Genomic DNA, 25,064 nt, shown 5'->3' with positions numbered 1-25,064 from the left:
ATGCTAAGTCGCTTCTGCTGCTGCTGCTGCTAAGTCGCTTCAGTCGTGTCCGACTCTGTGCGACCCCATAGACGGAAGCCCACCAGGCTTCCCCGTCCCTGGGATTCTCTAGGCAAGAACACTGGAGTGAGCCACCATTTCCTTCTCCAATGCGTGAAAGGGAAAAGTGAAAGTGAAGTCACTCAGTCGTGTCCGACTCTTAGCGACCCCATGGACTGCAGCCTACCAGGCTCCACCATCCATGGGATTTTCCAGGCAAGAGTACCGGAGTGGGGTGCCATTGCCTTCTCCTAAGTCGCTTCAGTTGTGTCCAACTGTTGGAAACCATGTAGACTGCAGCCCACCAGGCTCTTCTATCCATGGGATTCTCCAGGCAAAAATATTGGAACGGGTGGCCATACCCTCCTCCAGGGAATCTTCCCCACCCGGGATTGAACCCATGCTTCTTATGTCTCCTGCATTGGCAGGCAGGTTCTTTACCACTAGCACCACCTGGGAAGCCCCCATGTATACATATATTCCCTCTTTTTGGATTTCTTTCCCATTTAGGCCACCACAGAGCATGGAGTAGCATTCCCTGCGAGACATACAATAGTCTCATTACTTATTTATTTTATACATAGTAGGGTGTTTGTGGAGGGGAGCGTGGCAGGCCACTCCAGTATTCTTGCCTGGAGAATCCCATGGACAGAGGAGCCTGGTTGGCTACAGTTCACAGGGTCACAAAGAGTCAGACACGACTGAAGCGAGAGCACGCACACGCCCAGTATGTATGTTTGTGTGTGTTAGTCACGCAGTCGTGTCCGACTCTTTGCGACTCTATGGACTGTAGCCCACCAGGCTCCTCTGGCCATGGGATTCTCCAGGCAAGAATACTGGAGAGGGCTGCCATGCCCTTCTCCAAGTAGTGTGTATATGCCAATCCAAATCTCCCAATTCATCCTGCTCCCTTGTACCCCGGTGGGGCCCAATAGTTTGTTCCCTACTCTCTGTGTCTCCATTTTTGCTTTGCATATAGGTTCATCTGAACCATCTTTCTGGACTCCACACATAGGCAATATTATGCAATACTTGTTTTTCTCATTTTGACTTAACTTTACTCTCTATGACAGCCAGATACTTTTTGGAAGGTGACTTTTCCAAGCCATTAGCCACTCAGCAGACTCCACTCCACCCCGCCCGACCCCGCCCCCACGCCATCACTATGCAAGGCAGCTCACAGAAGTCCTGACGGCCTAGAAAAAATACTTACCCGATGCTGAAGGAGGTGTAGCCCAGCTGCTTCTCATGATTCAAGTTCCAGAACAGGCCGCGCAGTGGGGAGCTCGTTCCCAGCCAGCAAACAGCAGGGAGGCGGCAGATGGCAACCTCTGCTTCTCAGCTGAAGCTTCCCTCCATGAGAAACCCCACTTAAGCCAACTTCTTACCTCCCCTTCTTGTTCTGGGGATTCTGCTCGTAGGAAACAAAGCTTTCTGCCAGCTTTTCCTTCTGAGGAGGAGCTCGCCACTAAGCAACCCCCGAACATCGCCATTCTGTGCTCTCTCTGCTCCCCAGCAGCGCAAATCACACGTCCGCATCCTTCTGCTTAACAGCCCTCTGGAGCGCATCCTTTCTCTGACATGCGCAGCAGGAGCCACCTGAGTACCAGCGCGGGGACCCCAAAGGATCATGCAAATCTTTTGGTCTTATGGTGTACTTCTCTTCCAGGAATCTCCAAATACCTTTCGGACAATTAAATGTTATTGCTGTAAATGGGGAAACTGAGGACTAAAGAAATTAAGCTCCTTCCTCGGAGACACATGGCTGATGACCCAAAAGAATCCAGCCCACCTATTTTTCTCATTTTCAATCCTCCCAAAAGAATGTAATTTACAACCTGAGAAGTGAGGCTAATGCAAAATTATGCAGCTTGTTTTCTGCATTCAAGAAGGGCTCTTTCCTTGACCGCCCTCCTTGCCTCAACAGCCCTGCACATTCATGGGGGCCACACATGGGCCATCCCAGTGGTCCTTGGCTTGTGAATGGCTTTTGTTTGACTCACAGTATTGGACGTATGCATGGTATCCTTCCTCCCACGCTCCCTCCCTCTCTTTCTTTCTTGTAGTAGAATTTATTATCCTTGTCACCATTAAGAGATTAGGAGATGTTGTCGAGATTTCCGGTTTCTCCGAAAAAATTGTGTCTGACAACATAAGCCCCACATTTGTGCTTGGCAGTTAGCTAGAGCTAATTAATGAAAAGTCCCTCTTCTAGATGAGACATGATCTCAGTCATCATCATCCTCTGTCATCTCTTTGACACCAAGGCTGAGTGTCAGTTGCCACCAACCCTCAAGCTTATGCAAATATTTCCTGAGTCCCAGTCAGTGCCACTCATTCTGCTACAGATCTAGCAGCTAAAGCCATGTGCATTCATGAGCCTTGTCTTAGGGGATGCTAATCACCCAGGGTGAGTAGAAGAGCATGCAAAACATCACTCCAGCTCATCCCCGAGGTCCACCTTTCTCGTATCTTCTCTCTGGTGAAGTGAATTCTCAGTCCTGAATCTTTGTGACCCCATGGACTGTAGTCCACCTAAGATCAGCCAAACCACAGCCAAACGTCAAGCCACAAGCTTAAAACAAATATTTGTTGCTGCAGGTCACTGAGATTTGGTTGTTTGTTATGCAGCATTAAAAAAGGAAAAATCTAGCTAATAGAGCTATGAAATGGGAGAAAAAGGAGAGTCTTGTTCTAGTTTGTCAAGTACTGAGAATTTTTATTATGCTGTAATATATCACTATGATGTATACCTGTTTACTCTGAAAATGCACTTTTACTAAGATTTTTTGTTTCTTTTGCCATTTTAGTATGTGTCTGGACTGACATTGGCACATCTGTGATAGGTGAAGCTACCCTCCTCAACAGAATCATTTGATGGCAACCATAAATTGCCAGATATTGTGAAAAAAATAAGAGCAAGCTATTTGCTCAGTTGTGTCTGACTCTTTCAAGCCCCATGGACTGTAGCCAGCCAGGCTCCTCTGCCCATGAATTCTTCCAGGAAAGAATACTGGACTAGGGTGCCATTTCCTCCTCCAGGGGATCTTCCCTACCCAGGGATGGAACCTACGTCTCCTGCATTGGCAGGCACGTTCTTTACCACTAGTGCCACCTGGGAAGCCCAAGAGAAAGCCTGGTGTCCTCCAAAAAGACTGGGTTGAATAGGCATCTTGCAGTTTGCCAAGAGCTAAGATAAGCACCTTATTTTTTCTAACTAAAAAACCCTAGGTGTTTTGATGTGCCTGACTCCATCAGCTTCTCCTTTGCAGTAGAAAACTGAGAAACCAACTCCACTGGCTTCCCTTGTCTTGATTCTGTGGGCAGCCTTGAGAACTAGTCCCATCGGTCCTCTTATCTGTTCATTTACAGTCATCTGTCGGGGTCACAGATAAGTACCCAACTCATTAGGCGCTGACCCCTACTGGAGCAATCATCGTAAACCACCATGAGCTCTTCCCAGTTCAACTGATGTGTAAACTATTTAAGGGCAAGACGAAATGAACAGGAAAGATTTTCTGGTTTAGTTTAATTGCTTCTCAGGTGGCCTCTCATTACCAAGCTCTGTTACAACTAAAGAACCAGAACTACCCTAGTGAAACTAATACAAGAGACCCAACTACTTTGGGGAATACAGCTTGACTCAACAGATCCCAGGGAACCTACTCTGAGCCAGACTGAAAGAAAGACTCTCAGTCTACTTGTGCTGGTGGTGGGTCTTCTCTCATTTCTGTGCGCATCACTTAAAACTGCAGTCTCTTTAGGTTGAATGAGCAGATTTTGTTGTCCACAAATTCCTTGCTCTTTAACGTATATATTAAAAAAAGAAGTGATGGCTACCTTAACCATGAGTCAGCTTGCCTCTATTGGGATGTCTTTATTGGGATGCATTTTGAGGGCATCAAGGAAAAGATGGGCTAAAAATTCCAATGAAAATACCTCTGGGTAGATAAAATAAGATTGACAGGAACTGATGGTTGCTGAAGCAACATTGTGCTTCATCATACTATTTTCTCCACTTTTGTGTGTGTTTGAAATTTTTCATAATAAAAAATGAAAAAAAAATTAAGTCCACAAGTCATATCAATTCAGATTCGGGTGCTTGCTTTGTGTTTATATATATACATATGAAAGAATGGCAGTCAGAAAACCCCATTTCACAAATCATGTTGGATTCTGGTGTTCCTATGCTTTTACTATTTTGTCAAACCATGGAAACACCTGGCTCTGGATTTTCAAAGTCTGACTATTAAACTGATGATTGGTGATTAGGTGGGTTATATGGGTGAAGGGGGTCAAAAGCTACAAACTTCCAATCACACATAAAAAATAATAAATCACAAGGATGTAACATATAGCATGGCGACTACAGTGAATAATACTGTGGTATATATTTAAAAGTTGCTAAGAAATTAGATCTTAAAAGTTCTCATTGCAAGGAAAAAAAGGAAACAAAATTGTAACTATATATGGTGACAGAGGTTAATTAGACTTACTACGGTGATCCTTCCTCAAAATATATACATATAGAATCATTATGTTGTACCCCTGAAACTAAAATAATCTTATATGTGAATTAAACCTCAATTAAAAAAATGAAAACTAGGCATAACAGTGCTTCTCTGGTAAAGCTGACATAAGGATTAGATCAATTATACATAAAATGTATAACATAGTACCTGGCACACTATATAACCTCATTGAGTGATGGATGTTATTCTTCTTCTTACCTCTAGATCCAGAAAGACTCCAGCCCCTCAGATCAAATGGCTGAAACAATGGATGATCTGGACTGCTGATGACCTCACCCCGTCCAGGTGCCCATCCACATAGACGAAAATGTCCAGAGCCAAAGAGCCTTGCTCTTCCCATCACGGTGAGTGTCAAGTTCTGTTTCTTCAGAGAAAATAGCCTCTGCTTTTGTGCATCACAGATAAGGTTCTGGGGATCATTGAACCTGAAATGCCATGCGCAGTATTGTCCATGAGGCTCTGTCCATTTTTCTGGGAAGATAGACCCAGAGTTTTCAATGCTGGCCATTCTGATCAGTGCGAAGTGATACCTCATTGTAGTTTTTGATTTGCATTTTTCTAATAATTAGTGATGTTGAGCATCTTTTCATGGGCCTGTTGGTCATCTGTGTGTCTTCTTTGGAGAAATATCTACTTAAGTCTTCTGTCCATTTTTCGATTGGGTTGTTTGCTTTTCTCATTATTGAGTTGTATGAGCTGTTCGTATGAGCTTAAGTTTGGAAATTAAGCCTTGTCTGTTACATCCTTTGCAAGTATTTTCTCCCATTCCTTAGGTTATCTCTTCACTTTGGTAATGGTTTCTTTTGCTGTGCAAGAGCTTGTAAGTTTGATTAGATCCCATTTGTTTATTTTTGCTCTTATTTTTATTGGCTTATGAGACTGACCTAAGAAAACATTGGTACTATTTATGTCAGAGAACGTTTTGCCCACGTTCTTCTCTAGGAGTTTTATGACGTCATGTCTTGTACTTAAGTCTTTAAGCCATTTTGAGTTTATTTTTGTATATGGTGTGAAAAACACTTTTTGAGTGTTTATTATGGCCTAGATTATAGAAAGTACATCAGTGAATAAAACAGGACAGAGTGCTGTGCCTTTATGGAATTTAATTTCCAGCGGACCTAAGAACTCCTAAGAATCACTGATCCCTGAAACCAAGAAGCAAATGGAAAGTGGTTTAAATTTTCCAATAGTTCTTTTGGTTACATTGAGTTATAGATTTCAAGCATCTGTCCAAGTTGGTCAAACATGTTTTCTGTAGACATCGGTATTTGATATTGTGGGCACCAAGGAAATGAATGAATGAAATTTACCTATTATATTTAAAGATAGCAAATTTCCTCTGAGTACACCGCTATGGAAATACAGGAATGAAAGGAAGCTATTAAATAACCTGGTAAAGTGAGAAGCAAATATCAAAGCAAATAAACAAAAAGTCTTGGTATTTTGGCATCAGAGGGACTTAGGTTCGAAACTTCAGCTACCTGTGAAAGATTGGACAAGAGATAGAAATTCTTCAAGAAATGGCATTTTCTTGAATTAGAGATATGTGTCTTGCAATGTTATCCTGAGTGTTAAATCACAGAACTGGCCCTCATTGAATGTTATTTCCTTATGGGTAAGGCATCTTTTTATATTGGGACCATGGACCCGTAAATGTAAGCCACACACACACACACAAACATATGTGCAAATGTCCATAATACTGACAAAGACTTGCCAAATTTTAAATTTTGTCCAAATCAAAGGAGTTATAAAAAACAAGCTACAGTAAAACCATGCACACAGACACACACGTGCACACACACAACTATTGGTTATGTTCTTTCATTTAATAAATAATGTTTTTTTAAAATACAGTGAAAGAGGTTTAGTTTCAGCAGGAAGGACAGTCTTTTAAAGGGAATAGGTGTTGCTTAAAAACTAACATTGTCAATTGTATTGAAAATTTAGTACATTAAAATTCAACACAAACATATGTAAATATATGCCAATATATTACAGGATATCTAATAATATATAACAGTGTAATCTTGAAAAGTTAAAAGCTGAGTATGTTTTCTTTACTTCCTCATCTCATTTGCAAGGGTGTCTCAGTCCATTTGCTTCATCTCTTGATTCTGAGAACCCTGTAATGAGATGGGCAGGACGAGGACTTTTAGTTGCATTTTTCAAGAGCAGATGAAGACTCAAGGGTAAAATGGCTCCCAGTTTCCTCTCTCTTTCCAGCTTTTCCAGTGGGTCCCATGGAACAGGGGATGTGAAATCATTGGTCCTGACACTAGTCTTTCTTTGGGGGCAAAGGGAAGGGAGTTTCAGCTCGATGTGAGGCAGAACTTTGAGGCCAGACAAAACTTAGTCCACTCACAGTTGCAGGAGGATTGTGATGGAAAGCAGATGAGCACCTGGGAAGGGCATGGCAACCCACGCCCATAGCCTTGACTGGGAAACCCCATGGAGAGAGGAGCCCGGCAGGGTTACAGTCCGTGGGATCAGAAAGAGTTGGACACAGCTGAGCGACTGAGCATGCACCTGAGGATACCCTCTCCCCTTTCCAACAGCGCTGTCAGAAATGTGGGGCTCATACCAGGTCTTCCTTTGACCCTAGAGTAAGGTTTCCATGCCCTTCCGTTGAATTCACAGTCCATGGTGAGTTAGGAGATAGCTTGGATTTCAGAATCAGACAGACTTGGGCTAGAATCCTAGCTCAACCTACGTTTTCTATGAACACTGTGTTTCATCTCTCCCAGCCATCTGTATTTGTCAAATCGGGACAGCAATTTAAACCTCTTAGTGTGGTAAACATGAAGGAAGGTAATATGTATAAAGTTCCTAATGTCCTCCTCCCAGGGCCGCTGTGTACAGTTGTTCAGGTTGCGTATTGCTCAAGAGCACCAAAGTCCAGGGGACAACTAGGGGCAGAAATCCAGCCAGTGCTCAGATCTGCTGCAGCCTAGAATGAAGAAGGACCTTGTAGTCATTTGTGCACCTATACTGGGTACGTTCTCCTAAGTCTGAGAAAGGCTCTGGATGTTATAAGAAGGTCCTTCCATCTTTTCCATGCCCTCCCTTTGGTCATTTCCCCTTCAATGAACCTGGGTGGTGAAATATATTACCCTAAGCCACTCACAATTCTCCACGAGCTGCTCAGCCCCCATGGACTGGACTGCAGCTTCTTCCAAGCAAACGAGAGGAGGAAGATTTCTCGTTACCTCCAGGGCCTTGACAAGGATTGGTTCTGTATCTAAATGAAATACCCTTTAAATTGCCCTGAAATTGCATCGCTTGTCTCAGTTAAGTGGAATCCTATGGACTATAAATCTGACTTGAAAGGGCTGTTTAATTTGACTAAGATGTTACAAAGGGTTTACCAAAATTTAAAGCATTTGTCTATGGAAAATCAATTATGGTCTAATCCATCTCCCTGATGACAGGAGTGTTCTCATTTTCGAATGGTGCTTGTGCACAGGCACACATGTACGCATGCACGCACACAAACATACATTTGGAATGCAGTGGCTGGAGTCTCATGTTGCAGAAATTCCATGTAGATTAAGTAGGGCTTATTGACTAATGAGAAGTTATCAACTGCAGAGATTTTAGCACATTGCTCATTGTTTCTAGAATGCTGGGAGTTTACCCACCAGCCACAGACCAGGTGTCAGCTGCGTTTAGAGGAAAAAAAGTACAGTGTTCTCCATTCCAGGTCCCTTGGTTCCTGCTACTCTCCAGCAATATGGGTACAAGTCCACCCAAGTGGGTGAAATAAAACTCTGGTCTCCATATTGAAGGTTTCTCTGGTGACTCGGTAGTAAAGAATCTGTCAGCCAGTGCAGGAGATGTGGGTTTGATCCCTGGGCCGGCTAGATCCCCTGGAGAAGGGAATGTCTACCCACTCCAGTATTCTTGACTGGGAAATCCCATGGATGGAGGAGCCTGGCAAGGCTACAGTCCATGGGGTCGCAAAGAGTCAGACAGGACTGAGCAATGAGACAACCACCACAGCTTAAGTATTCAGATTAAAGAGGAGGCTTTTTTGTAGATCTCCTCTCTAGGGGCTGGGAGTACCTTCTGCCTAGAAGACATCTTTCTCCCTGAGAGGCCCACAAGAGGAATGGATTTGAGTGATAGCCTATTTTGGTGCTAGTGGTAAAGAGCCTGCCTGCCAATGCAGAAGATATAAGATGTGGGTTCCATCCCTGGGTCAGGAAGATCCCATAGAAATGGGGATGGCAACCCACTCCGGTATCCTTGCCTGGAGAATCCCATAGACAGAGGAGCCTGGCAGGCTACAGTCCATAGTGTCGCACAGAGTTGAACACAATTGAATCGACGAGGCATGCAGCATCCTATGGGCTGCAGCAAGCAGAGGCAGGACTAAAGAAGAGTGACGTCATAACACGGCAGTGCACTCTCTGCTTCTTAGAACGTCTGGGAGGTGAAGAGTAAACTTGGGGAGCATTTTGCTTTGCATTCGTCTAAGTCAGAAGGCTGTAGAAAATTCGCAATGAAAATGCTGGGCTCTTGACACCGTTTGCACATAAATCTTGTTGTTTAATGTTGCCCACTGTGGTTTGGGCTTCCCAGGTGACACTATTGGTAAAGACTCTGCCTGCCAATGCAGGAGACGTGGGTTTGATTCCTGGGTCAGGAAGATCCTCTGGAGGAGGAAGTGGCAACCCACTCTAGTATTCTTCCCTGGGAAATCCCATAGACTGAGGTGCCTGGCGGGCCACAGTCCATGGGGCTGCAAAGAGTCGGACACAACTGAGCAACTGAACACACACACACACACACACCACTGTGGTTTAGGTGTGTATGAACATTAAGCTTCTGACTATCTCCTAAAAGGTCTTGGGGTAAGAGACACTCATTCACTGAATCCTAGGTGCTCTTGGGACCTCTGTTTTGCATGGCCCGAACAGGACCTTCTGGAGACAGAAGGGCAGAGAAGAAGCTGAGTTAACTGTCAACTGCCACTACCCCACCCAGAGTACACCTCACAGCCTCCTTGGATGCGCTTTCCTGCCTTATTCTTAGAGCAGGTTCTAGTTTCCACTGGTGCCAGTCCGATTGGAGGTCCTTCCTTAAGGAGAGTCAGAGAAGGAAAGAGAAAATCCGTCTTAGATCCAGATCAGGATGGGTCAACTGTTCCCAGGGGCTGGACAGAGCACTCGCTTTGGAAAGTGACAGAAGTGGATTCAGGATGAGTTTTTTCGAGTTCCAAGCTTCACAGCCTGAGATTGACAGATGTTGGTGACCACAGCAAGTTGAGAATGTATAACCAGAAAGAGCCAAAGTAAGTGATTAGGTGTGCACACAGAAGGAACCAAATCTAAGACAAGAACATGAATGGCTGGCTTGGAAGGCCCAGTGGTTTAAAGAAGTATCAGCAGACATTACCTTACGTGCACCCCTCCCTCTGGGTTGACAGCCTCACCCAGCCTGCAGAGGATCAATGGGTGGGGGGGTCCTTAAGACTATAGAGAAAGTGTCAGTCACTCAGTCGTGTTCGACTCTTTGCGACCCCATGGACTGTAGCCCGCCAGGCTCCTCTGTCCATGGATTCTCTAGTCAAGAATACTGGAATGGGTAGCCATTCCCTTCTCCAGGGGATCTTCCTGACTCAGGGATCACACCCAGGGCTCCTACATTGTGGGCAGATTCTTTACTGTCTGAGCCACCAGGACCATAGAGAAGCAGAGGCAAAATTCTGGAAATACACATGACAGTTTTCACTCATTTCAAAGAAGCAGGCAGGAAACCACAAGGGCAGTTTCCCAGTTCTGTCTCCCAGGACCGTCTGGGCAGCCAGGACTCAGGCTGCACAAAAGAATCAGGAACGAGGCAGGATGTGTTTGAGAGCAGACGCATGGAGGGCTCTTTCCATTCAGCTCGGTATCCTGCATTCCCATCATTCCCCAAGCCCTCCTTGACCCCCTCCTAGGAGCCCCCCTCATCCCTCTGAAAGGATCAAGGAAAGTAACCAAGGAGAGGGCAGTCCTCACCGAGGCTGCTCAGGGCGTTTGACTGACAGAGCGTTTGTAACATTAGAAGAGAAGGTTTTTAATGGCATGAAAATGTCTTTAATCACAGGAGCTCAACTGCGTGCAGCACAGGTTCAAGGTGATGGAGATGCTCTTGTTCTACATCTGCATTTCCATCTCACTTAGATTAATTCATATTTTAATTGCTTCTTTCCCTGATTGAAGTACCAGAAAGGAGCACTTTCCTTTCTTTGATCTCCCGTTCTCCCAGGCACCTCCAAGGTCAGGCGGTGGGCAGAGGAGCCTCCCAGGAGGATTTCCAGGAAGGGTGCGGGGAGGCAGGCGCCCCCTTGTGGGCAACAGCCTCCCCAGAAAGGGAGGAAAGTCTACCGGGGATTCAGGCAAGGCACGGCTGGCCTCGCCAGCCACTGCTCGAGCACCGTGGCTTTGAACCTGGTGGAGCTGTCAAGCAGGCGTTCAACTCACTGTCCCGAACCCTGTGGTTTGGACTCCTGCTTCGGCCATGACATTAATGAGAATGTAGCCTGTCTGTCCTACAACGGGTGGAGTCCCTAAGTCTTCAGGTCCCCTGAATTGTCACTTCACTCTTTAGTAGGGAAATCACAGCAGGTCTCTTGCAAACGTCTCTGGGATTCTGAAGAGGATTCATGTCTGTATCTTGTGGCCTCCTCTTGTCCCAATTTCCTGTCCCTTTGTAGGTCTCAGTTCAGTTCACATGTCTCTACCTACAGGCAGCAAATAGGCAATGTATACTTGATTGCCAAACAGAGAAATCCACAGGTGTTCATGTGAAACAGAAGATTCACTGATGGTCTGTGTCACAGCAAAGCCTCTAGGAATGAGTATCAGACAATATGCTTCCTAGAAGTTCCTGGCCATTCTCCCTGGAAGAGATGCTCTCTGGTTTGACAACTGAGTGCCTGTTTTGGCAACTCTTTCTTATCTTCTTGACTCAGGTCGGTATATTAATCTCTTAGGGCTGAAGTTACAAAGTACCATCATGAACTTGGTGACTTAAACAATAGAAGGGGCTTCCCTGGTAGCTCAGTGGTAAAGAATCCTCCTGCCGATGCAGGAGACGTGGGTTTGATCCCTGAGTTGGGGAGATCCTCTGGAGAAGGAAATGGCAACCCCTCCAGTATTCTTGCCCGGGAAATCCCATGGACAGAGGAACCTGGTGGGGTTAGAATCCAGGAAGTCACAAAAGAGTCGGACTGCCTGCTTTAGTTTCCTTTGGCTGCAGTAACAATTTACCATCAAGTGGATGACTGAATGTATTCATTCTCATGCCGTTCTGGAGGCCACATTCTGAAATCGATTTCACGGTGTCAGAATGAAGGTATCATACAGTTCTGGGTTATCTGGGTGGGCCCTAAATACAATCATATGTATCCTTATAAGAGGGAAGCAGAGAGATTTTAAACACACATATACACACTGCTGCTGCTGCTGCTAAGTCGCTTCAGTCGTGTCCGACTCTGTGCGATCCCATAGACGGCAGCCCACCAGGCTCCCCCGTCCCTGGGATTCTCCAGGCAAGAACACTGGAGTGGGTTGCCATTTCCTTCTCCAATGCATGAAAGTGAAAAGTGAAAGTGAAGTCGCTCAAGTTGTGTCTGACCCTCAGCGACCCCATGGACTGCAGCCTACCAGGCTCCTCCATCCATGGGATTTTCCAGGCAAGAGTACTGGAGTGGGGTGCCATTGCCTTCTCCAATATACACACACAGAAGAAGGCAAAGTGACCAAAGAAGAGGCCACAAGCCAAAGAATTCTAGCAGCTAGAAGCATACAAATGATTGCATTTAGGGCCCACCCAGATAACCCAAGATCATCTCCCCATGTCAAGCTCAGTTGGATACTCATATCTGTGAAGATTCTTCTACCATATTAAAAAAAAACACTTGTGAGTTCTGAGGATTAGGACATGGACCTATCTTTGGGCCATGGTTTATTCTAGGGCCTGCCCTTTGTGGCTATCTTCTCTCTGTCCTTCCTTTGGCTTGTGACTTGCAGACTGTGGGTTTCTTGCCCTCCTAGCTCCTTCCATGAGAAGAGGTGGAGAGTAAGAGGAAAAGGAGAGGGTTTGGGCTTCCCCGGTGGTTCAGATGGTAAAGAATCTGCCTGCAGTGCAGGAGACCTGGGTTTGAAACGTGGGTTGGGAAGATCCCTTGTGGAAGGGAATGGCTATTCACTCCAGTATTCTTGCCTGGAGAATCCCATGGATAGAGGAGCCTGGCAGGCTATAGTCCATGGGGTCACAAAGAATCAGACAAGACTGAGCAACTAACACTTTCAGTTTCACTTAGTCTAGCACCCTAGCCTTTGTGTCTGTCTTCTATTTACCCTTCCTTTGACTTGTGACTTGCAGGCTCTGGGTTTCTTGCCCTCCTGGCTCCTTCCATGAGAAGGGGTGTGTGGGGGGGGGGGTGGGGGAGAGGTTCTTGCGTGTGGCCTGCTAAGAAGCCCGCCACCCTGGACCACTCCTAAGAGGCACCAGGGAGCTCTCTCTGTCTAGGTTTTATAAAATGGTTGTAATAATGCTTGTTTGCAAAAGAGCTGGAGATCCTTCGCTGAAGATGAACGCGGAGGCTGTTTTGGATGGTAGATAGCTGCTCTGAGCCTCCAGGATCTCATAAAAAGGAGTTCTTGCAGAGCCAGGATGAGGAAGTTATCGTCCTACTGGGGACAAGAATTCTTCCGAGTGAGAAGAAGGAGGTAGAAAGCCTGTTCATTGACCAATGATGAGACTGAATATCACAGCTGTTACTGCAGGGGAGGGAGTCAGTGCCTCCCACTTGCAACCTTAAGAATGACGGTCATCACTGCCGATTGGCCACGAGGGCCTGGGTTAAGAAATCCCCAAACATTCATCAAACTTTTCTGCAGCAATACCTAACATGGAAACCGTTCTGTTACTTCTGGTTTTAAGCATTTCTGTCCTAAGCTGGGGGCTTCCCAGGTAGCACAGTGGTAAATGACCTGCCTGCCAATGCAGGAGACATGGGTTCAATCCCTGGGAGTGGGGAAGATCCCCTGAAGGAGGGAATAGCCACTGCAGTATTCTTGCCTGGAGAATCCCATGGACGGAGGAGCCTGGTGGGGTTACAGCCCTTGGGGTCATAAAGAACTGAACGCGACTGAGCACGCACACAGGCACGCATCCTAAGCTGATTTCATCCCTATGGGTCTCAAAGCACAAAGCTTTGCCTTCAACATTTTAGGACAGCTGCCACCCCCAGGCCAACAGCCAAAGGTCAAGGTCAACTCTCTAAGTCTGAGGCTTTGGATCCAAGAGTACACTTGGGAGTCTTGATTTGGAATAACGGCTGCTCCAGCTCTACGCAACTGCCTAACTGCTTTGCATGTGTGTATTTTAGTCAGATGAAGTGGGCTGGACTTGACTGGCTTCAGCTAAGACCAAAAAAAATAAATAAATAAATAAAGACTGTGAAAGACTGTGTAGTAAAGACAGGAGGGAGCCAGTTAGTCTGAGTCCTTGGGAAACATTCAGTATGAATGAGGAGCGTATTATTTTTGATCTATGCCATGACACTTTCCAAAGTGAAGGGGATATTACTAATAATTAAGCTGGAATCCCAGGCAGAAGCCTGGACTGTCTCAATTTACTGTCTAATCGTGAGTAACTTGCTCTCATCCCTGGCTGGCCGTGGGCGACACTGCCTCCATTAGTCTCTTTCCTCTTGCTTCTGTTCCCCTCTGCCTGGTACTCTGAAAGTCATCATTCTAGAGTTTGATGAGAACCTTTCCCCACATCTGATGTTATAATTGGCTCTAAGAACTCAGAAGATGGTGGCTTTGGGCTACACAGTAACACAGAGTTGGGCTCAGAGCTTTTCTCTCTCTGCCGAAGAGAGGGCGGGATCTCTTTGCAGCCAAGACTGGCCTGGGTCCCGCAGCCTTTGCCCCTCTGAGTCCTGCTTATTTCAGGAACGCTTCTTCCTGTGCTTTGGTGCTCAGTGAGATGCCTGGTGGACATCTGCTGGTGATGCTAAGTTGCATCAGTTGTATCCGACTCTGTGCGACCCCACAGATGGCAGCCCACCAGGCTCCTCTGTCCCTGGGATTCTCCAGGCAAGAACACTGGAGTAGGTTGCAATTGCCTTCTCCAATGCATGCATGCATGCATGCTAAGTCGCTTCAGTCACGTCCGACTCTGTGTGACCCCATAGACGGCAGCCCACCAGGCTCCTCTGTCCCTGGGATTCTCCGGGCAAGAACACTGGAGTGGGTTGCCATTTCCTTCTCCAGGTGGACATCTGATGAATCAGCCAACACGAGTATACCACTGCCCTTTGCGGGACTATTCACATTTCCATAAAAGGCTTCTGTAGAGAGTCTCTCTGGGCAAAACAGCAGATCTTGGATGTTAACATTTCACCTACTGGTAGCAGATTTAGCAAGGAAAATTTTAATTTTAAAAAAATTAGAAGACTTTTTTTTTATGTATACCATTTTAAAGTCTTTAACTTGTTACAATATTGCTTCTGTTTTATGTTTTGGTTTTTTGACCATGAGGCATGTGGGATCTTAGCCCCCCAGCCAGGAATCGAACTCTCACCTCCTGCATTGGAAGGTGAACTCTAACCACTGGACCACCAGGGAAGTCTGCTTGCAAGGAAAACTTCTGATACAGGAAAATGTGGGGAGGAGGGCACACACTTGGGTAATTTCTATTATTCCTACGTAGAAGGGGAGAGCGAGAGAGAGAACATAAGTGTGTATCTATGCTGGAGTGAAGGGCAAAAGAGATGGGCACAGGAGTGAAGAGAAATGAAGGGAAGAGAGGAGAAGAAAATAAGAGAAGTTCGGAGGGGAAGAATGGGATGGTGGGGTGGGAAAGGCAGGATGTTGGCAAGGTGTTGACACTCCCCTGTAGTCCTGTGGTGTATACAGTTCATAATGAGGTTGATGTGCTCTGGAGACAAAGGATGCATTTGAAAGAAAGCGTCTACTAACATATCAGGAATGGAGCCAGTATCCTACCTCTGTTTGTTGTCAGCTCTGGAAGCTACAGCAGGAGTTATGTAGGGCGTGAGAGTTAGACCATAGAGAAGGCCAAGCACCAAAGAATTAATGTTTTTGAATCGTGGTGCTGGAGAAGACTCTTGAGAGGCCCTTGGACTGCAGGGATATCAAACCAATCAATCTTCAAGGAAATCAACCCTGAATATTCACTGGAAGGACTGATGCTGAAGCTGAAGCTCCAATACTTTGGCCACCTGATGGGAAGAGCTGACTCACTAGAAAAGATGCTGATGCTGGGAAAGATTGGGAGCAAAAAGAGGAGAGGATGAGATGGTTAGATAGCGACACCGTCGCAATGGATCTGAGCTTGAGCACACTCTGGGAGATAGTGGAGGACAGAGGAGCCTGAGGGCAGGAGTCCATAGGGTCACACAGAGTCAGACACGATTTAGCAACAGAACAACAACAGCTAGAAGCTACCTGGGAACCTGTGGAGCTAATTTCCTCATCAAGAGGGGCGTGAGGTACATAGTTAATGACTTGCCATGTCCCCACGTGCAGTCTCCTGACCCCTGCTCTGAGCTCTTCCCACTCTGCTTCACTATCTCTTTATTCAAAACTAGAACATAGGAGAGGAACAAACTAAGCAGACACTTCCAGTACGAGCAGGAGTTATCATCATGCACACCAATTCCCAGCATCAGAAAATAAAGGCAAAGTGATCAGGCATGGAACCAGAACCCAAGAGAACCGAAACTAACACGGTCATCCTTGCATTCATCCACCCATCTTCCAGGCTCACAAAGAAACAAGCTTGTCTCTGACTTTCACATTTCAGATGCCTAAGGCTCTGGTATGATGTGGTTTTTGTTTTGGGGGTGGGTTTGGCTATACCTCATGGCATGTGGGATCTAGTTCTCTGACCAGGGATTGAACCTGGGTCCCCAGGAGCACAGAATCTTTACCACTGAACTGCCAGGGAAGTCCATGATATGATGTTTGTGGATATGACACTCGTGTTCAAAGAAACTTTTCCACCGTGAATGGGCTAACTGTAAAACCAGGAATTTTGTGGCATTTTACTTCGAATAACTGTGTTTCTTATTTGATAAACCAGATGTTCTTGGCAAGTTCACTTCTTAATGCTTGTCTCTGATTCCATATCTGAATAAAGGAAGGTATATTCCTGGTGACTTTTCTCTAAAATGGTACCAAAGATAGAAGATCAGAAGGTCAAAAATCCTCAGCCATCATAAGCTCGTCCATCACTTGCTTCCTTGCAGTTACTTTGTCATTCAGCCCTACTGATCTTTTTTTTTTTTTAATCTTTTCTCAGATTCAAACTGACTTCCCTGTTTGAAAGTAAGTTTCTCTCTGTTCCATGTCTTATGACAATCCCCCCACTTCTTAGTGACTAATGACCTTCCTTCTCGTCTCCCTTGTGATGACTCAAGTCTTTACTGCCATTTGCTGCCAAGATAACATTCCTATGACATTATTCTCATTCTGTCATCACCTCCACTCTAAAAAGTTATTGCCTGTAGAAAGCAGTCCAGGCTAATCACTGTGGTGTAGCAGCCTTCCACAATCCAGTCTTACCTTGAGTTCTGAGGGGCTGACTACCGTCCCGTGAAGGATAGCTTCACCAATTGTGAAGCCCCTGGCAATTACCTTCAGCCTGACCCTCTCCTTTTTGTGTCCTTGGACCACCCATGCTTCTGATTTCTTTTTTTCCCCCCATCGTTCCTCCTCTGCCAGTGCTAGTCAAAGTGTGGTCCAGGGTTTAGTAGCATCTGCATCCCCTGGGAGCTGGTTAGAAATGAAATACATGGACCTTGTTCCTGACACACGGTATCAGAGTCACCAGACCAGGGACCTGTACTTTGACAAGCTTGCTGCGGGTCCAGTGGTTAAGACTCTATGCCTCCACTGCAGTGGGTGTGGGTTTGATCCCTGGCTGGGGAACTGAGATCTCACATGCTCTTGGGCGTGGCAAAAAGCAGAACAAGAAACAAGCTCGTGGGGGTAATTCTTAGGCACCCTAATATTGGAAACACATTGTTCTAGATCATAACGTCTCCCAACATTCTTTGGCAGTTACTGGATCTCCCAAAGGCAAATTATTGTTAAATTTGTTTATTATTCTGTGGCAGAGCTGGGTCTAGAACGCGGCGTTCCTAATCGCCCTCATTCCACGTCATCACCTTGACTGCCTCATTGCCCTTTAAATACTGTGTTGGGAGGAGTGGAGCATGCGGTCTATTTCTCACTTGAACCCTCAGAAATGGCCACAGGCCAGCGTGGCTCCGCCCAGCGGTCACTGACCTGCACTGCCCACTATCCTCAAGTCACGCCAAGCTGTTCACCACCCACGGGACTGTGCTGCTGCCCATGGCACCTTGCTGCTGTCAAAAGCCACACTGTGTGCCTTTGAGATTCAAGGGCAGAGACGCCCAAGCATGGAACCAGTGGGGACCCTGGGGGGTTCAGAAGACCCCCTGAGCCTATGTGCACTGACGTGTCCACACATGGACGTGTCCACACTACATACTCCTCTACCCTCCAATTTCTGCTAGAAGTCTGGAGCTAGAAGTCTAGCTCCACATGCCCTGCTCTGGATCCTCTTTCAATTCCCATCCAGTACCAGGTTCTTGCCCTCAGATTTACATTCATTATTCCTGGTTCAGCTTAGTTTTACTTCTATCCCACATTCTTACAGGAGGTCAATTGAAGTTGACTCATTAGGGCTTCCTGCATTAGCCAGTCACTTCCTAGGACTCTGTCCTGGTCCTAGCCCTTATCCATCACAAGCCCTAGTACATGAACAAGATAATGACTAATCTCGGTGTCATCCCTAAGATGCAAGATGTCCACCTGCAGAGGGCAACCGTCACCATGTTTCCCACTCACTTCCTCTCATACCCTTATTTTGATGCCACCGGGTCCTCCAGTCCACTGATGTTGCCACTTTTCTGTTGTACCTCTTGTATGTTCACTCCCTTCCTGGTCCAGCTTGGAGTCCACACTGCATCCTTATAGGCCCTCCTTTGCCCGCATACATCCTCATACCCCGCTCCGCCCTCCCACCATCCTAACTGCCTCCAACTCAAATGTCAACCTCTCCCCCATGTCGAGCGCTGAACACGGCCACAGAAGATCACTCTACAGGGCTGTCAGCTCTCCCTTTCAATTCACGATTGCCATTCTCAGGTGGAACCTCAGCACCACCTGGGTGTCCCCCTGCAACTCCAGAGTGGATTCTCCCACACCTGCCAACCTCTCACCCCCTCCTCCTCATGCTGTCTGACATCATGGTTTACTGCGAAATTAAAAGCCGTAGGAAAACGTCCTGAATTTGCCGCCTTGTTATCTACTTGTCCAGTTCCATCTTGCACATATTTTCTGCTTTCCCGCCTTACAGGATGGATGACAATGTCTGGCACCCATCTAAGACTCATGTCACCAGTGGAACACGGGCCCCCTCCTGCAGTTTCCATGTTCTCTTCAATGCCAGTTTTCTCCCTCTTTCCAAAGCTGTTACCATTAGCTTATGAAGGTAGTTCCGTTCAAAGAGTGTGTTTATTTATTTATTTTTTCATTTATTTATCTTGGGCTGTGCTGGGTCTTCACTGTTGCAAGAGGACTTTCTCCAGTTGACGCAAGCAGGGGTCTACTCTCTAGTTGCCATTTGCCGGCTTCTCATTGCTGTGGCTTCTCGTTGCAGAGCACAAGCTTTAGGGCACAGGCTCAGTAGTTGTGGCACACAGGCTTATTTGCTCTGTAGCATGTGGGATCTTCCTGGACCCCACATGGTTGGAACCCTTGTCCCATGCATTGGCAGGCAGATCCTCTACCACTGGGTCACCAGGGAAGTCCCAAGAGTAGGTTCTTAAGTCCAATTTTATTCCTAAGTGCAACAAGGTTAGTCTAGGTACCCAACTATCAATCATGCAATCAGCTATATAATACTATATTGTAATAGGTTTATGATATTTTCACACAAATAATACATAAAGAACAAACACACAAAAAAACAGTTCTGTAAAGTACACAAAAGCACAACCACTTTGAAAGATGCACACAGGTGACTGTGTATGCCAGACGCATGAACAAACTTGCATGACTGGACGTGCCAACACACATTCACATCTTTGAAAGTTCCCAACTTGAAGGTTCATAAGTAGGGGACTCACTTGTCTTGCCAAAGCTCTCATCCTTTTAACAATGCTCTCCCTGGACCTGCCTCCTCCTTCAGCTGCCAGCCCAGGTCTCGGCTCCCTTTCAGAGCCCAGGTCCCCTTCCTTAGTGTCCTGGTGTCTTATCCACTCACAGTGACCAAGCACTTGTCTTTACCACCCATGGAAACACTCTTGCCAAAGTCAGCAACCACCTCCCTTCCACCAGATCCAATGGTCCCTTCCCTTTGCTCATTTGACTCAAGATTCAGTAGCAAAGGGCACAATGGCTCGTCTCTTCTGTCTGCAGTGACTGTCTTCACAGTGGTTCTAGGTCACCGTGCTCTCCTGGTTCTCTTCCAACCTCAGCGTGGCTCCTGGGTTCTCTGAGCTTCAGCTTTGAAACCACAGATGCAATCACCCACCCGCCCATCCCCAGAAGCCAACAATTTTCCTTTCCTGGAAGCTGCCCGTGGTTCATGGGAATAACACTGCTGTGTCATCAGGTGATGTCACTTACATGTTTCATGGAGGTGTAATTGACAGCTATTAATGCTATGGTATCAGGTTCAGGTGTACAGCTAATGATTTGATATTTGTAAACATTGTGAAGTAACCCCCATGATCATCTAGTTAACACCTGTCACCATACTTGGTTAGACACTTTTTCTTTCTTGTGATAAGGACTTTGAAAATGCACTCTTAAAAACTTTCAAATATAAAATACAGTATTATTAACCGTAGTTAGCATGCTGTACATCATATCCCCATCATTTATGTATTTTATAATTGGAAGTTGGTATCTTTTGACCCCTTCATCCATTTTGCACCACCCCATACCACCGCCCCCACCGCTCCACCACCAGCCTGCTCTCAGGTCTGGCAACCACCAGTCACCACTCATCATGTATTCTCATTCTATGAGAATATGTTTTTTCTTTTAGATTCCACATATAAATGAGATCATATGGTATTTGTCTTTTTCTGTCTGACTCATTTCACTTCGTGTAATGCCCTCCAAGTTCATACACACCAATGACAAGGGAAGGACCATGCAGGGATGGGCTGGAGGGGGCTAGGAGGTGTTGAAAACACAGTCTCTAAAGCCAGACCACCCTCGCACTGCCTCTTTCCTTGAGGTTTTAGAGTCTTTCTGCAGATCTTTGCATGGCTCTCAGATCTTGTGTCTCATTCCTTCACTTGATCATGACCTCTGCTCAAAGGTGACTTTCTCAGGCCTTTCCTGATCCCCCTAAGGCAGGGGACCCCAACCTCTGGGATCTAAGGCCTGATGATCTGAGATGCAGCTGATGTAATTATAATAGAAATAAAATGCGCAAGAAATGTAATGTGTTTGAATCATCCCCAAACCATCCCCCACCCCCATCCATGGAAAAATTTTCTTTCATGAATCTGGTCCCTGGTGCCAAAAGATTAGGGACCACTGCTAAAGAGAGCAGCATAACACATACCCCTCCGTTTTTCTGTCTCATTGCCCCGTTTCACTGTCTCTCCTCTCTTACAGTGTGTAGCTGGTCTCCCCCATCCCCTAGAAGGTAAGCTCCCTGATGGCAGGGACATTGGTTCATTCAGAGCTGTACCTCCAGTGACCACAAAGATCCTGGTTCACAGCACTTACGGAGTGAATGAATGAGTGAGTCAGTGAGCGAGTGCTGAGTATGTGTGGTGGGTTGGCTCTGGTGGATTCAGAGGTGGGCATGTCTATGGTCCCACCTGTCTTCACACTGAGGGACACAGAATTCAGAATGACTTCTCTATGTCTTTCTTTTTTTTTCTGCCTCCCCAAGGCCTGCCAGAAGGTAACAGAGCAGGAGCTCCAGCAGTGTTAATTGTATAAATGAATGAATGCATGGATTTCAGAGAGTCCATTGGTCATGACTCACTGTTGCTTTTAGGTCTAGTGACAAGATTTGATAAACCCTGCATCCCCCTGGATGTTCCGATCAATAAGAATATCTTCACAGGGAAAACAAGGCGAGAGACTTGACATCAGGACAGCCACATTCACTGAGGACATGAGAATGTAATTTTATTTTTTTCTGTGTTTTGCTTGTTTGTATTTTGTAGTGAATGTTCTATATTTTCAAGATTTGTTTAGCATTCTGCTTCATAGATTTTTTTTGCCTTTTTTTTTTTTTTTTTACTGTTTGATCGGAGTATAGCCAATTAACAATGTTGTGACAGCTTCAGGTGAACATATGTATACATGTATCCATTCTCCCCCAAACTCTCCTCCCATCCAGGCTGGCGCATAGCATTGAGCAGAGTTCCATGTGCTATACAGTCGGTCCTTGTTGGTTATGCATTTTAAATATAGCAGTGTGTGCGTGTGTATCCTGAACTCCCTAACTATCCCTTCCCCATCCATACCCCCAACAATCATAAGTTTCTCTCTAAGTCTCTGAGTCTCTTTCTGTTTTGGAAGTAGCTTCATTTGGATCACTATTTGGGCTTCCGTGGTGGCTCAGATGATAAAGAACCTGCCTGCCAATGTGGGAGACATAAGAGACACAGGTTTGATCCCTGGGTCAGGAAGATCCCCTGGAGAAGGAAATGGCAACTCACTCTAGTATTCTTGCCTGAAGAATTTCAGAGGACAGAGCTTGGCGAGCTACAGTCCATGGGGTCGCAGAGTCAGACATGACTGAGTAACCCAACACACTCATTTGTATCATTTCTTTTCAGCTTCGACATATAAGGGATATCATACACTATTCTCCTTCTCTGAGACTGTCATTTTAAAGATGATATTTACTGCCCTGAGCTTCCCCCCACCTCGCCCCACGCTAGCATGTCCGGCTTTAGATACGTCGGCACATCCTGCCTTAATTTGATTAGCAACAGATGCTATTATCGGAGGAAATCTAAATTGCTTCTTCCTGTGCTAATGAACTACTGTACCAAGTGCGTGGGGATTTGAGAACAAGATATATTTATTAAAGAGCATCTAATTAAAGGGATAGTTACAGAGTTATTTGGGAGGGGGTGATGGTGGGGGGAAATTTCTATTTCTTATAAAGATTGATATTTTATGACAAAATAAAAATGTTTTACATTGGTTTAAAATTTTAAATGTCACAGTTCTGAAATGGAATACAGTTATGTTGAATTAAGTGCAATCAAAGGCGACACCCTTCTCTGGATGAAGTTGGGATCTGCCAGTCTTTAGCCACAGCTCTTGTCCTGTGTCCCCAACAGCGGGCCGTGCTGCTTTTTCTTTTCCTCTAACACTAGTACAATAATGCTCAAAATTCTCCAAGCCAGGCTTCAGCAATACGTGAACTTCCAGATGTTCAAGCTGGTTTTAGAAAAGGCAGAGGAACCAGAGATCAAATTGCCAACATCCGCTGGATCATGGAAAAAGCAAGAGAGTTCCAGAAAAACATTTATTTCTGCTTTATTGACTATGCCAAAGCCTTTGACTGTGTGGATCACAATAAACTGTGGAAAATTATGAAAGAGATGGGAATACCAGACCACCTGACCTGCCTCTTGAGAAACCTGTATGCAGGTCAAGAAGCAACAGTTAGAACTGGACATGGAACAACAGACTGGTTCCAAATAGGAAAAGGAGTATGTCAAGGCTGTATATTGTCACCCTGCTTATTTAACTTATATGCAGAGTACATCATGAGAAATGCTGGGCTGGAAGAAGCACAAGCTGGAATCAAAATTGCCGGGAGAAATATCAATATCCTCAGATATGCAGATGACACCACCCTTATGGCAGAAAGTGAAGAGGAACTCAAAAGCCTCTTGATGAAGGTGAAAGAGGAGAGTGAAAAAGTTGGCTTAAAGCTCAACATTCAGAAAACTAAGATCATGGCATCTGGTCCCACCACTTCATGGGAAATAGATGGGGAAACAGTGGAAACAGTGTCAGACTTTATTTTTTAGGGCTCCAAAATCACTGCAGATGGTGATTGCAGCCATGAAATTAAAAGACACTTACTCTTTGGAAGGAAAGTTATGTCCAACCTAGATAGCATATTCAAAAGCAGAGACATTACTTTGCCAACAAAGGTCTGTCTAGTCAAGGCTATGGTTTTTCCATGTATGGATGGTCATGTATGGATGTGAGAGTTGGACTGTGAAGAAAGCTGAGCGCTGAAGAATTGATGCTTTTGAACTGTGGTGTTAGAGAAGACTCTTGAGAATCCCCTGGACTGCAAGGAGATCCAACCAGTCCATTCTAAAGGAGATTGGTCCTTGGGTGTTCTTTAGAAGGAATGATACTAAAGCTGAAACTCCAGTACCTTGGTCACCTCATGCGAAGAGTTGACTCATTGGAAAAGACTCTGATGCTGGGAGGGATTGGGGGCAGGAGGAGAAGGGGATGACAGAGGATGAGATGGCTGGATGGCATTACTGACTCAATGGACGTGAGTCTGAGTGAACTCCGGGAGTTGGTGATGGACAGGCAGGCCTGGCGTGCTGTGATTCATGGGGTCGTGAAAAGTCAGACACGACTGAGCGACTGAACTGAACTGAACACTACCCTGAACACCCACCTCTGAAAAAAAGTGACTTTCTTCCCTACTAAAGTGAATGCCCTGGGAAGCGCATGGCTCTGTGATGGACACCCAGCCGGTGTTGATGACTCCCTACCTGACGTCTATGCACAGGGTCTGCTGTACATCAGGGAGCAGGGACAAGGGATTTCATAATTGATCTTTCATCCCCCCCATTCAACTCCTTAGGGTGAGAATGCAAAGTTGGTTGGAAGTTGCTGTGTTTGGTCTTCGAAAAACATACCGACTTGTTGGTCACTCAGAAATGGGACTCAATGGCTTGGCTTCCAAATGCAAGTCAACGTAACCATTGTTTCACATCCCAGCCCACTGCCCCATGCTAATTTCTGCTAGGCTGCTTCTTTGCTTCACTATTGTGACCTTGATGGAATCAGTCCTCACCCAGATTCTCCATAGCCAAGGCTCTGGGACCCAAGCCTGGGTAGGTGAGAACACTTGGCTGTAGTGGGGTCAGAAGAGTCCAAGATAGTGTCTGAAGGTGAACCTGGAGTTGAGATGCAACCAGACCAAATCAACCAAAGTGTTGGTTACAGAAGAAGAACAGTACTTGGAAGGCAATGGTAAAACCCTCAGAGGTACCAAGAAGGGGGCATGAAATCCCTGTTTGATGACCTGAAAACAGTTCCCGAAATGTCTAGATTTAGACATGATGATTTTTTACACTTCTCATGCATTAAGACCTATTCTGTGAACATTTTAAGAACCATTACTGATGTTTATAACAACTTCACTAGAAAATTACCATCCCCATGTCTCATACTGAGAAACTGA

This window comes from Bubalus bubalis, chromosome 24 (assembly GCF_019923935.1).
Source record: "Bubalus bubalis isolate 160015118507 breed Murrah chromosome 24, NDDB_SH_1, whole genome shotgun sequence".
Lineage (NCBI taxonomy): Eukaryota > Metazoa > Chordata > Mammalia > Artiodactyla > Bovidae > Bubalus > Bubalus bubalis.
Note: the sequence above shows the minus strand (reverse complement) of the source record.